General features: G+C 37.7%; 1 protein-coding gene across 4 annotated transcripts in view; it reads left to right on the forward strand.

Annotated features, from left to right (window-relative positions):
• Window positions 1–13,893, forward strand: part of AKT3 (AKT serine/threonine kinase 3) — a 159,506-nt gene that overhangs the window by 66,685 nt on the left and 78,928 nt on the right. Inside the window, exon 1 of one of the 4 annotated variants that reach the window (XM_071806220.1) lies at window positions 6,240–6,304. The exons of the other annotated variants lie outside the window; for them this stretch is intronic. The gene's annotated coding sequence lies outside the window, so the exon portion shown is untranslated. Of the gene's footprint in view, window positions 1–6,239; window positions 6,305–13,893 lie in introns of those variants that run through there. 4 annotated transcript variants of the gene reach the window in all.

A 13,893-nucleotide genomic window follows, 5' to 3' on the forward strand; every position in this document is an offset into this window, starting at 1 on the left:
AGGTGTCTCCAAGATGAAAGGGACTGCAGGTGTGCTGGAGGATGGGATTAGAATTCAGAGTGGTATCGGTAACGTGGAGATCTGGTGTATGAGGAACTGGAAGCTATTCAGGGGGAGCAAGTTTGACGTACACTCTAGGATGATCTGTTTCACAAAGAAATGGATGGAGAATGGGTAGCTAGCTAAGTAGCTCTTAAAAAAACAGTCCAGGAGGTACTGTGCATCACAAACTGGTTATTAATTTTATCTGACTGTTGTGAAGAAGGCAAACACAGGCATGCATAAGCAGTAATAGAGGCTGTATGATGCATCTTTCTGCTCCACTGAGCACCTAAGGTCTTAGTTGGACAACTACATTCATTTCTGGATGCTGCAGTTCCACGTTATAAAGACTATAAACAGAGACCAGCAATAAGAGTGGTCAGTGGTGTAGGGAATGTGCTCTATAAGTATAGGTTGAAAAATTGCAATTACTGAGGCTACATAAGAGAAGTGATAATATAGTCTATTCTTCATGTGTACAACAGAGAGAAGAATAAATTGTGATTTTAAATTGTTGGAAGGCAGTTGACTTACACACTAGGAAAACTTTTTTCAAGTAATCATAACATATGAGAAAGCCTGCTGAATTGTAGTAGTGGCCCATCTAACCCAGTATTCTGTCTGCAGCAGTGGCAGAGGAGATTCTGTTTAGGGAGAGCTTACAAGCTTGGCATTTTTTTGCCTTTCCCAATGTCCAGACTGTTGCATTAGTAGAGCTAGATGGTGTATCTCTGTGTGATCCTTCTAGTATCCATTCGTGGACTTGGTTTACTTAGTACTCTAACTACTGTATTACAGTATTTGGTGAACAGCAGTTCTGCATTTAGGTACTGCCTTCATGATTTTATAAACCTCAGCCTTCTCCTCTCCAAACTGAAGAGCTCTTTCCACCCTCTCTTAGAAAAGGTGGTTGCTCCATTCCCTTAATCATTTTGCTTGCCCTTCTCTGTATTTTCTCATAATTGCACTACATTCTTCCTGAGATGCAGAGATGAGACTGTGCAGTGTAATGAAGATGTGGGCACAGCAGTATTTTCTGTATCAGCAAAATGACATCCTTTCTCTTGTATCCTTTCTGACATGCCCAGCATTTTGTCAGTTTGTTTGGTTTTTTTTGGCTGCTGCTGTACATGAACTTACAATTTCGTAGAGCTGTCAGTGGTGAATCCAGGACGCAACTAAACTGTAATTTGTGGTTCTAAGAGAAATGTTGTGAGGCATAGATTAGATTAAGTTTTTTCCTAGATACATTACCTCACATTTATGTACCTGATGTTCATTTGTCACCTTCACCCGCTCAATTTTGTAAGATCCTTCTCTCTCCATGCCATAGATACGACATTTGACTATCCACTATAGTGTAATATCATCTGTGAGCTTTAAGATTTAATGGATCACACCACCGTCCAGGTCATTCATGAAGATACCATATAAAAAAGATGCCAGTGTGGATCCCTGGGGACCTCCTGATTGTCTGTCTTATGCTGAAAAGTGACAGTTAAGCCTTACGTATTTTTACTTCTTCCTTACCCAACTTTCAGAATGGATAAGAACCTCTTCTCCAACCCTGTGGCAACTTAAGTTGTTTAATTGTATTTGGGGAGGAACCTTGGCAAACATATTATGCCTACTGGATGCCCTTTCCCCTCGTGTTTATTGTCCCCCCTTGCAGAACTCCATCAGGTTAGCGAGGCAGGGTTTCCCTTCACAGCAGCCATAATGCCACTTTCCCAACAGATACATGTCTTCTTATGTGTTCTGTGATCTTACTTATTATAGACCCTAGTGACTTGATAGAAGCAGGTGTCAGACTCTCAGGTAGGTTCTGAGATCCTTTCTAGAGTCTCCTTTTGTTTGAAGTTGTGCTGGCAATCCATCAATCTTTGAGGTGTGTGGTGATTTGGAGTGATGGGTTCTACTCCTTGGCGAGCACCTCTGTGGTTTCACCTTTCAGTTCCTTCAGCACTCCTGACTGACAGTCATCCAAGTCTTGGTAACATATGAATTACTAGATGTCAGTAAAAGTTTACATTATATCATCTAGCTTTCACTTGTCTGCTACAGGGAATGGTCTGGTTTTGGGTGTCTTTCCAGTGTGTTTAGCAATAAAGACCAGGGCGAATGATTTGTAAGGTTTCTCTGCTGTGGCTTTATTATCCTTGAGTTCCCTTTATGTGTTTTCGTTATGAAGCAGTCCCACTGATTTCTTGTCTGGCTTCCTGGTTTTGATGTTGAACATCATTTGCAAGAACCTCTTCAAATTATTTTCTAGCTCTTTAATTTTGTTTTTACATTGCTCTGACGTGTCGTATGGTCTTTCCTTTTCCTCCTTATTTGGGCGAGCTTTTGTTCTTAGTACTGGCCTTTTCCCTATAATCACCTTTTTAACTTTTCCATTAGGACATCCAGGTGGATTTTTGGCAGGGGGAAGAGAGAGAGGCAGGGAGAACTACTTTATTTTATTTTTGAATTGTGGCAGCCATTTTTCCTGGTCTTATAGTATTTTCAGTAGTGTTTTGCCTGTTTGTAAGGTCTTTGCAGATCAGATTTACTTGGACAGCTTTCCTCCACTCCAGTGCTAAACCTACTCATGAAGCATTCAGATAGATTCCTGGGAGATGGAGAAATCTTCTGTTATAGTATTGTTAATAGTAGTTGAAAATAATAATAGTAATTTGCATCGTGTTTGCAGGGGGATATGTGAACAACTTTGAAAGAGTCTAAAAAAGGTTACTGAAAGAAAACCAGCCAGCTTGTCCAGGGTATAGGACACAGCACTTCTCTTAGTAATTAGGACTTCATGTTTTTACTTGAAGATGCTAGGGCTCCATGAACTGAAAAATTCTGAAACCCATTGAGTTAATTAAAATGCTCGTGTTCTTTAGTGCTTGTAGTTGTTGAGAGTTCGTAGTCAAGTTCTACAGAAGATGGTTTTCTTGCAGCCTCTCAAGATGCATAGTAAGAATACAGAGAAGCAAATTAGCATAAGGAGATAGGAATTATGAGTTCCATTCCAGTTTCTCTTTTAATATTAAAATTAATATTTACATCCAGGAGAAATAGCAGAGAAGAAAAATAATACTGTTTTCAGCATTGGAGAGAATGGCTTTAGAACATGAAATTCTGAGAGCCTGTGTGGATATGGAGAGGTATGGGATTGCCTTGCCATGAGAAAGAACCTTAGTGGGGAAATGTTAAGACCTCTGATGTAGCAGCATATGGACTAGTGGAGCTCTATGATTTAACGCTGAATCTAGGTGTATTCAGCACTACGATAACAGCGACTAAGAGAAAGATCTGAAACATACCCTCAGAGCAAGGCAGAATGCATTTTGGAAGGTAAGCACTAAAAACACCGGATAGTTTTTTGCAAGTATATGCATAACCGGGAAAAATTCTGTGGCCTGTTTCCTTGAAGAGGTCATACTGAAATGATGAGGTGGTCCTTTTTGTCTTAAAATATATGGTGTCAAGAATAAAAGTCACAAAATGTCCTATACAGATTTGCACACAAGACACTCAGATTAGCAATAAAATGTGAACTTGTTGAGAATTTGTCCAAGACTTGCTCAGAGTGTTATTCAAATGAAACAGTAAAAGTCTAGTCACTCTTTGCTGTGGTCCCCGCTGACATATTGTTTGAGAAACACTGTATTAATATTAAAAGATAAGATTACCCTGGATCCTAATGCATTTCCTAGTCTTCTTAGCTGGATACTGCTGTTGTCACCGGTTTGGCACTTTTGCACTTAATATCATGGGCAGTTAGAGCTCTCTTATTGAATATGGAACTGCGTGTTGTCTGCTTTGGTGTACGTACAATCAGTAGATACACGTACAGCCCTCCCACTTGTTACTGACATAACCTCATCCTTTAAACAGATGCCCAGTGTGTCAGGGAGAGAGAACTTTTGAAAACAGTATCCAAAGGATGTTTCGTTTTTTGTACCTAGTCAGATCTAATGACATGCTGCTAATGAAGGAGTAGGTTCAGACAGACCCTACCTGGAACATAGTGATAGGATATAAGTGATAGGACAAGAGGAAATGGCCTCAAGTTGCACCAGGGGAGGTTCAGATTGGATATTAGGAAAGTATTCGTCACGGAAAGGGTTGTGAGGCATTGAACAGGCTGCCCAGGGAAGTCACCATCCACGAGGTGTTTAAAAGGTGTTTAGACGAGGTTCTTAGGGACATGGTTTAGAGCTAGAGTTACGTTACGGTTGGACTTGATCCTGAGGGTCTCTTCCAACCGAAATGATTATATGATCAGAGCCTTCTATTCTATATCCTCCTTGCTACCTTGTGATGAATTTATAAAGACTCGCCAGTTATCCGATCTTGCAGGAAATTGTCCTATTCCTGCCCTCCTCTCTTCTCCACCCTTTTAAATTTTTTTTTAACCTATTTGACTAGTGGGCTGCGCAAGTGACAGATGGGACAAGGAAGAGAACTGGACTGCAGGACTGGAAGGACGATGCAGGGTTTCTCCTCAGCTAGATCTGCGGAGGTGTGACAAAAAATTGCACCTGAAGTTCTCTGAGGGGTTTTGTTGAAACTGGAGGAGGCTGAAAACAGATGTATTTCAGGAAAATGATAAGAGGGCTACAGTGTTTCTATGGCTCAACGATTCCTTAACCCCAACTTATTATGCCCTATATAGGGGCATGTAAAAAGTACCTTAGAGAGTGGCCACATCTCTGGGAAACATTACTCTCCTTAGTCACCTCAGATTGTCGGAAGGGGGCTTGCGGTCCGTAACCGATAATCATGTCACTGAATTTCAGCCATTGCCTATCAAACTGTGATCTGTTGGTACAAGATCAAGCTGTCATGGAAATGTAAATAATCTTGGTACAAAATTTAACTGAATTAAACTTTAGACATCCAAAAGAAAAGCTTTTGTTAAAACTGTTTCAGCTGTGCTGCTGATACTTGCTATTCTTATGTGCACAATAGGTAAACAAAAATATGGAAGACTCTTAGAGGAGATGAAAAATTTTTGTTGCTTCTCCCTGATGGGGAACTCAAATTCCCCAAGGAATGTCAGCGTGGAAAAATGCATCCGCATCATAACAGGCACTCATCTGCAGCACGACCCCCGGAAGACAAAGCAGCGTTTTACCTCTTGGGATTAACAAACATGTGTCAGCTTTAGGACTGCTGTTTGGTAGTCAGGTGATAGACTGCCCATATGTCCTCATACCTCATTCTGGCATGAGATTCCACCCCCCCTCTGCCTCTTTGGAATTTGAAATAAATAGCTTTATTCTGTTGTTTGTTCCGATTCTCAAGTCACAGATAGGAAATTTTAAAATATGTTTTAAGAAGTTCTGTACCTGAATTTATTTTTATCACTGTAAATCTTTCTTGGAAAAGCTTCTTTGGTTATCTTTCCTGGGGACATACAGAAATGATTATAGAATGTAGATGACTTACATTAAAGGAAACTTAAGTATATAGATAGTTATGCTATAAATGCTCAAAATAAGAAGATGAATGTTTAGGAGTTCTTGAGGCACCTACGTGGCTCAAATCCCTTCCCGTATTACAAGATGATCTGTTTCATGGTGCCATGCTCCCAAATTGGACAGGGAAAGGTTTTTTCCAGAAACTTAAAACTTGCATTTAAGTGAAGAAGTGTCCCCATCTCTTTTAAGTCTTTGTCTCTGGGATTTGGACCAGTGATGTGAGGATTTCATGACATAAGAAAAATAATTGTTAGTATTTTGCAGCAGGGGGAAATGGACGATAAAACAGGGCTTTGAAGTAGCATGAAGTTAAAGGGTTTAATTTAAAAATAACTACAAGCTTGGAGAAATTGTGTTTTCTGTCTTTGTAGTACTTTACCACTGGCATTTTAGTACTCTGAGGAAATAATTTGTAGTTCATTTTAAGCAAATTAGAAAATGTGAATGTTACATCATTGTTATGCAAACATCATTATTAAAAGCTGACAGAAGCATGAAGTATGGATTTCCCCTTACTCTTACATGGGTTTCTATATCCATTATAGATCAAATATTTGTATTTCAGCCATCTAGATTTTACCTAATTTATTATTTTTAAAGGGTGTTGCAACCATGATTCTTAAGAAATTCTGTAGTTCATTAAAATAAAAACAAATTACACAACTACCTCCAATAAATGTTTCGATTAAAATGGACATTTCTGAACCTTCTACAGACAATACCTGCTCAGATGTGACAGAATTTGTGACATCACCAGTACAGACTTTCACAAGGATTTTGAAGTCAGTGTTGTAAGTCAGTTTCCATTTTGTTTTTATTAATTAGCAAATCGTGGTGTTTACCTTCTACAGGATAAAAACATCCACTAAAACTGTGTCAAATTTGTTTAGTTAATACAATAGTAATGCAGATATAATTTTGAAAATTACAGTTCCTTATTGGTCCCTATTATTTTGGTGTCACAAATGTTAAATATTTGGTGTCAGTTAATTATGATAGGAGTTATTATGATCGTGTTTTCTGTTGTATGGAATTTGACTTCTGCGTTGAATAAAATAACTGTAGAATTTGCTGAGATCTATTTAAAGTCATCCTATAAGTTATTAGACTTCCTTTTGCATCAAAACTATTTTGGAGGCTAAGTCATTAAAAGCTTTTTTGTAATTCAGATTAGGAAAAGAATGTATCCTCATAGTGCAGAAACCATGAAATGGGTGTCTGTTAGAGGAAAAACAGTAACAAACCTCATCCTGAGATTGAATAGATACATTTATGTGTCTTAACCAGGTCAGTCATCTTTCAGTTCCATCTTGTGGCTGGAATTTTAGAGTTCATAATTTACAGCTCTGTTTTAAAAGTTTCTAAAGTGACTGAAAATGAGGAAAAAAAAATATGCTAGTAAAATTGCAGGGTGGAGAATTCAGCATTTCTGTCAAGATTTCTTTTAATACAGAGGACTGGAAAAACTCGAAGCAAAAGACATTTTAACACTTGCCTGAATATTTATTCAATTGTAATATAACAAAATCATACCAGACAAAATACTGTAAAATAAGTATATTAAAATTGAACTGTATTATGATTCATATGTGGGTGTTATAAGCAGTTTTATTCATTTTAAGGAGTGAAATATTTTAGAAATACGTAGAATCCTGAGGTGAAAAACTTCAGTTGTTTTTAGTCAGCTTCTCTTAGTTTTAGTCGGCAAATTTAAGAAAATATTGACCAAATTGTTCTTACCTTCTTGGCACTGTTTCTAGTATGGCAAGATTTGCATAGATAACTCAAAATATTAATTTATGTTAGGATCTCTGTGTTGCTAGGATTTTGTTAATATTATTGAATTGTAGTGACTACTTCACAAATACATGTTGAAGTATTGTATTTCTAGCTTTCTAGCTTTTTCAAATTGAAAAATCACTTAAAATTAACAATCATTTCCCAGAGTACAGAAATTTGTACATATTCCTTGTAGTTTACATATTTTCTATCTATAATTTCTGTGGTGTAGAGAAAACGTCAGGATATATTTTGACACATAGGTCAGAATATGTATAGATTGTGAAATTGTATTAGGGAAATATTTTGTTTAATATTGCATCAGGACTGTTGTGGCATTGTTGCTTAGAGATGCAGTTGATCTTAGAAATTTGAATCACTTGAAACTGATTTTCTAGCTTACCTGGAAAACAAGAATTGCAATCACGTGGTAGACCAGCAGTCTGATTAATCCGTACTTAATCTTGCATAAATTCATGCTGTTGCCGCTTCTCCCTTGCATCTTTCTTGCCCCCAGCCAATTATTCTCCCCCACCCACCTCTCCTTTGTGCTGATAGTAGCCGTCCGGTGAGCTGCAATTGTTTTGATCTGGTCAAAACCCATTTTCTTGGGGTGTGATTTTAGTTTGATCATGTTGTAGACCTGCCTCAGCTGCGTGGGATGGACTGCACCCTTCATTCACAAGCATTCCTCACCTTCCAAAACTCTCTGTGCTGGTAGTAGGTTATATTTAAGATGAACCAAATTGACCAAGGACTGGGACTTTAATTCACCATCAGTACTCCCAGATTCGTGCTAGGACAAAAATGCATAGCAGCTAAAGGAAGAACCTGCCTATGTTGAATATTTGCTCCAATTTCCTGAATGTAAGATTGTCATATTTTAAGAAAAAGTGCTCACAGGAGTTCGGAGGTGTCTCACAGAGTTCAAGGAGAGGCTGGCTTTTTCTGAAGGTGCTGGTAGCTGTTGGGTGCTGAGTTGGTGGGAGAGGGGCTGGCATTACCATGGTGCAAACTGCTAGTTACATGGTGATGTGACAGAATCCAGCTAGATCTGTAGATACCGAACATTCGAGGATTTGTTGCTGAAGTCTTCTGAAAGTGTGTTCTGTGAGATGACTGATACTCTACTGTTGGCCATTTGTGACATTGAATCCTTCTGTCATAGTTCTTCCTTTGAAACCAGAACCTAATCCAGTATTTTACTTCTCATTCTGCTTTTCTCTAACTCCAATTATTTTTGTGTGTGTGTTTTGTCTCTGAAACCCTTCTGTTCTCTTGTCATTTTTTAAAATATGGTTAGCAAATCTTTAATTTATTTATTTATCATGGAATAATAATATTTTCAGTGTTCCTAAAATTGTGTACCTTTACAAGTGAAAATATTTTATTTTCTTTCTTCGTAGTACTGCATACTTAGGCAAAGGTTACATTAATTGCTCTTTAGTGGTTAATTTAAAACTCAACACAGTGTGTGGGTATTTCAGGTGATTCCTGTAAGCGTTTACTAATTCAAGTAATTCTTCACTGTATTTCATCTGGTGTTTCTCAGCTCACTAGCTTAGCTCTGCCACTCTGAAACTCTTCACATCCAAAATATAGTTGTATAGTTTTACTACCTTGCAGTACATGCAGTGCTGATCCCAGATCAGTGTTGTAAATATTAACTAAAAATGTTCCTAGCAGGAAACTGTAGAATATCATGGATTGAAATTTGACTATGTAATCCTATTTTGCTCTCTTCCTTCTATCCAGTTTCCTACTTCTGTTCTGTTCCACCACACAGCTTTTTTCTTCCACACCACTGTTTCTTTAAACTTATCAAACGCATTTTAAAGTTGAAATAAATTGTGTCAGTCTTTATCCATTTTATTTTCTTAATGTGCTTAAAGCGAAGTCCAATATGTATGATGGGCATGATTTTTCTACTCAGAGATGGTGTTTCTTCTATGTCAGTTTGCGTTACTTAAGTGTATGATTAAAAACGGAATTATAAACACTTTTCTTTGATTACCATCCAGCCAATTGACTTGAATTTTTCAAGTTCCATTTGTAATCCCTCAGTTTAACTGTCATCATTGAAGGGTAGCTGATTTTTGGCAGTAGTTTTCACCTCACAATTTCTTAGTAATTGTGGAGGTATTCTGCCTAGTTCGGGGACTCCTTAGTACTTAGTGCTCTTCTCTGATAACTCTTTTTTGATCCAGAGACACTGAAAATATTTGCCTGTTACCTGAAGATTTCTGTTGTCTTCTGAGGTAAAGACCTATATAAAGAAACCATTCTGGTTCTTTGCAAATGCGGTTGTCCCCAGTTGCAGACATCATTTTGTGTCTGGTTAATTTTTCACGTTATTTGTCTTGCTTGAAAGTTGACTACGTCTTATTTTCTGTAAGCAATACTTCTATGAATTTTGCCATTTAACTACGGTGTTACCTTTATTTAAAGATGCCCACATTTTCCCTGCTTCACTCAGCTGGTTCCTTATCTTCTGTGATTCCAGGATGATTTGGTGGCACGAACAGGGTGAAAAGCTGGAAGTATGTGGTAACGAGCAAGCAGATCCTGAGGGTTGGATGGTATATTTTCCAAATTTTAAAGGTCCTTATCAATAAAGCGTTTGGATTGATAATAAAAATACTGGAAAATACGATCCGGGAAGAAAACGAGGGTGGAGGTGGAGGAGTGGATTTGAAGTCTTTGTCTCCCTCCCGTGCCCTGAGCTGAAGTTCAATTTCACCTTTAAGTTTACAGAGCAATTCCTTTCCCAAGTACGATGGAACTGAGATATTTTGTGGCTACTGTTATATGGTTCTTGAATTAGATCCTCTATATTGAATAGACGAAAAAGAAAATAACCTCCCGCTCATGTGTTTCAGAGCCAACAGCATCAAGGACTATTAGTGTCAATAAATTACTTCTCTGAACTTTATTATGTGTGATGTTTAGCCAGTTTGAGAGAAATAAAAAATCCTTGAAGTGGACACTGTTTAAATTTGGGGGCATGGGATTTTCTGCAATTAACTAGATTGCTATGGTAGGCCAATATATTAAGCTCAGGCAGTTTCGCTGCTAATTACACACAACTTCTCTGGAGTATCGGATATTCAGATCCATTTTATGAATATGGTAGAGAGAATAACAACTGTAAAACAAAGCACTGTGCATGTAAGTGACTGTTAGCGTGTATTTCAGAAGGGATAAATGCTCACCATATGGTACAATTACTGTGTCCAAGTTTTCAAATTAGCTTCTCTCATCCTCCTTATTACTGTCTTTAAAAAGAGAGGAAAAAAACCCAACATGATTTATCTACTCTGCAGCAGAACTCTTGACGCAAAACAGCAGCCCAGTTCTGTCCAGTTTTTTTTTTCCTAGCATAATAGAGGCTGTCGGACTTTTTTATACTAATTACTGTGTGAGCCTCAGATGAACCCCCTTCAATTCACAGGGCTTTGTTAAGGGAGGAGCTGTCAATGTGTCTGCCCGTTTGCAGCTGTGCTGTGGCTTTAGCTTGCTTAACATTATGCTGCTTTTTAGACTTGACAGAAGGGATTTTTTTTTTCTTTTTTTTTTTTCTTTTTTTTTTTTATTAAGGCAAAGCAGCCTTGTAGCGAAATGGTTTAAGCAGCTGCATTGTGGGGAAGCACAAAGAAGTTATTATTGTGTCTGTTTAGGGGGGTCGGATGGAGGGGGGAGATATTCGGCTGCTGTTGATGCCGATTGTTGACTTGCCATCTGCCAGATAGGGAGAAGAAAAAAATGACAGCTCCAGCAGGGTGTTCAAGAGGTTGTTTGGAGAGACGCATAAACATGTGCAGATGTCGAACTGAATAATGGCAAGAACTTGAGACGGTTTATGATGCTGCTGTTGTGTGTGCATATACAGAATGAATGTATGTGGAGATTTGGTTAGGAGGAGGGTACATATTAATTATCATTGTCCCCCACTGCCTCCTTTACTTCTGTTAATTAGTTCAGGAGTTTAATATCTTCCCTCCCTCCCTTGTTTATTCCTAAAAAGAGCCTTTTCTTGTAGGGAAGAAAACTTTTGATTTCTCCATGTGGTGGGTTTTAAAAAACAACCAACAACTTGATAAATTTGGTACTTGTGGAAGTAGAAAGAGTAATGCAGTTATTTCAGTCTCAGACATTTGGTGGACAGGTGCTGTACAAATTCTTACATAGCTTTGTCTGGCTACCTTAAGACTGATACGTTACATACCCCTACTATTGCATCCTGAGCTTTTCTTATGCAGAAAATGCCAATTGGTGATTGTCTAGTAATATATAGTAGACAAGTAAATGCTAGGGGTTAGAATGCTATTAGCAACTAATTTTCTCTTTGGTTTGATCTTATATTCAGTTCTTTCTTGAAAGGCAAGAAGCTGGTCAGGCATAACTTATATTTTCATGTTTGACAGTTACACATAAAATAAATTGGGATCACTCCTTAGGAATACAGTTTTCTTTCTTTCACTAAAATCCTTTCTTATTTTTTGTTTGGTGATTTCTGCTGCCGATGAGTTCAAGGGTAATGTGAAAAAAGATACAAGCATGGAGGGAAATTAAGTTATCCCAAGAAGGCTAAAAAAAATCATTGTCATACCCAGGTGATCTCTTACTTTGAAGAGAAAAATGGAAAATTTAAAATAATGAATTATCTTCTTAAATATTGTGTGCAAATTCAGCATTCTAATGTTGGTATTGAAATGGAAAATGAAACAGTTTGAGGTTGCAGATATGTGCTCAAGTTATCAGTATATATCAGACTTTTCCAGTCAGTCCTAGCATGATTTAAATATTACCTGAATGAACCCATCTACCTGTCCCACCGACGCCTCACCAAAAGTAAAGGAACCCCTTTTCTTGTGTCTTCCATCTTAGTTCTCATAAGCAGCAGGACTGCGGGTTGTTGATAACAATGACTGCTGATGGGAGCATTTGGTGTCCCCTTTTATCATCACCATGGCTGGATGGAAGGTGTCAGTTTTGGATTATGTCAACTTAATTTTAACTGATAATTCAGGTGTGGCTGCCTGCTACCCGGGTACCGATTTCTGCATCTGAGCCCAAACAGAGGTCGACAGCACTGCACATGGAGAATTGCTTTTTGTCTGTTAGTTGGGTTTGTCTGTTCTCCTGCACAGAATTGTGCTGTTTTCTGTGTTCTGCCACTAGTGGTGTGACATCCAGGTTACTCTGGATAGTGCTGCATTGCTGCTTACCATGAAGCATTTCGTGCAACCAAAGAGTTCTCCTGATGTGTACAGAGCTGATGGAGCTATTCTTGCAACTCAGGCATTTTGAGGAATGCTTCTGCATCTCGGACAGATTGTTTGCAAATGATGTGGGCTAAACGATGAAGCAAAAAGGTTGACTTCAGCAATGTGCTTGAGTAAGAAATGCAGGTGAACGATGTTGGTGTTAGGTTTTTGGCAGATGGCGAGGTCTGGGGCTAGGAGTACACCTAGCAGCAAAGAAAAAGGTCAGAGGAGCTATTTTAAAATTTTTGCAATGTGCCAGTTTTAAAAGTGAGACAGTTTGCTTTGCGAAAACATGCTAGCAAATATACCAGTTTTAAGAGGAGAAAGTCACATAAATTTTTGTCAACACATTAATCTGTCAAAAAAACCTCAGCTGAATGATAATGCTATTGTCAAGCTTATCATACTCTTTCACAAACAATGAAAAGTTTGAGATTTCTTGTGTAAACTAGAGTTGGCCTTTTTACAAAAAGGAGAGAATATTAAGAAGATTTTTAATTCACATTTTCAAGATGCATTTGCAATTTAATAATCTGATTTACCATATGCATTTGTACATGAATTTAAACTCTTGCTGCTGTAGCTGGCTGTCTTACTCAGTATAATTTATAGATGAATGTTTGTATGCTTGTCCTACTCTTAAAATATTTTCAAAATCTGAAAAAAAAATCCTTTGGTCTACTAGTACTTGATAAAAACAGAAGAAAGTCATATTTTTTCTGTTAAACAAAGTACCACTTAATGCTGATAGTCTTATAAAAAATATAAATATTTAAAAGTACTGAGAACATGAATGTTTTTTGCTATTAAAAAAAATTATGTGAGGCGCTATTCTAAATGTGGTTTTTTGTATTTACCACAAACACATCTCCATATTATTAAAAACTACAGAACTGCTTTGAGAAGCAGCGAAATAGCGTAGCATTTGGGACTTTGGTCCTCGAAAGCCTTATGCAAGAGAGAAAGTTTTAAAATGTGAGCAGTGTCCCTAAATGTTTTCTAGGATATAGACCTTGGCTTTCTATTTGTGAATAACAGGAATATTTAGAAAATATTGGTCGTCTTTGTTGTTCAGGGATGCTGATGCAATACAGGTCTCTGTTTTACCAGACAACATGTGTTAATATCAACCTCTATTTAATTTATTTGTTGTTCTAATTCTTATCCTTCAAGACTGAAGGGGAAGTGAGGGTGGTGTTGAGACTGGCAAGTTTTTCTTCCTGTTGGCTCAAAATGGACATGGAAAAGGTCAATTCTCAATTTGCCAGGATGTCAGCTAACTCAGTATTTCTGGTACAATTTTTTAAAAAGACAAAATTTTGTGCATATGAGAA

The sequence above is a fragment of the Patagioenas fasciata genome, chromosome 3 (genome assembly GCF_037038585.1).
Source record: "Patagioenas fasciata isolate bPatFas1 chromosome 3, bPatFas1.hap1, whole genome shotgun sequence".
Taxonomy (NCBI): Eukaryota; Metazoa; Chordata; class Aves; order Columbiformes; family Columbidae; genus Patagioenas; species Patagioenas fasciata.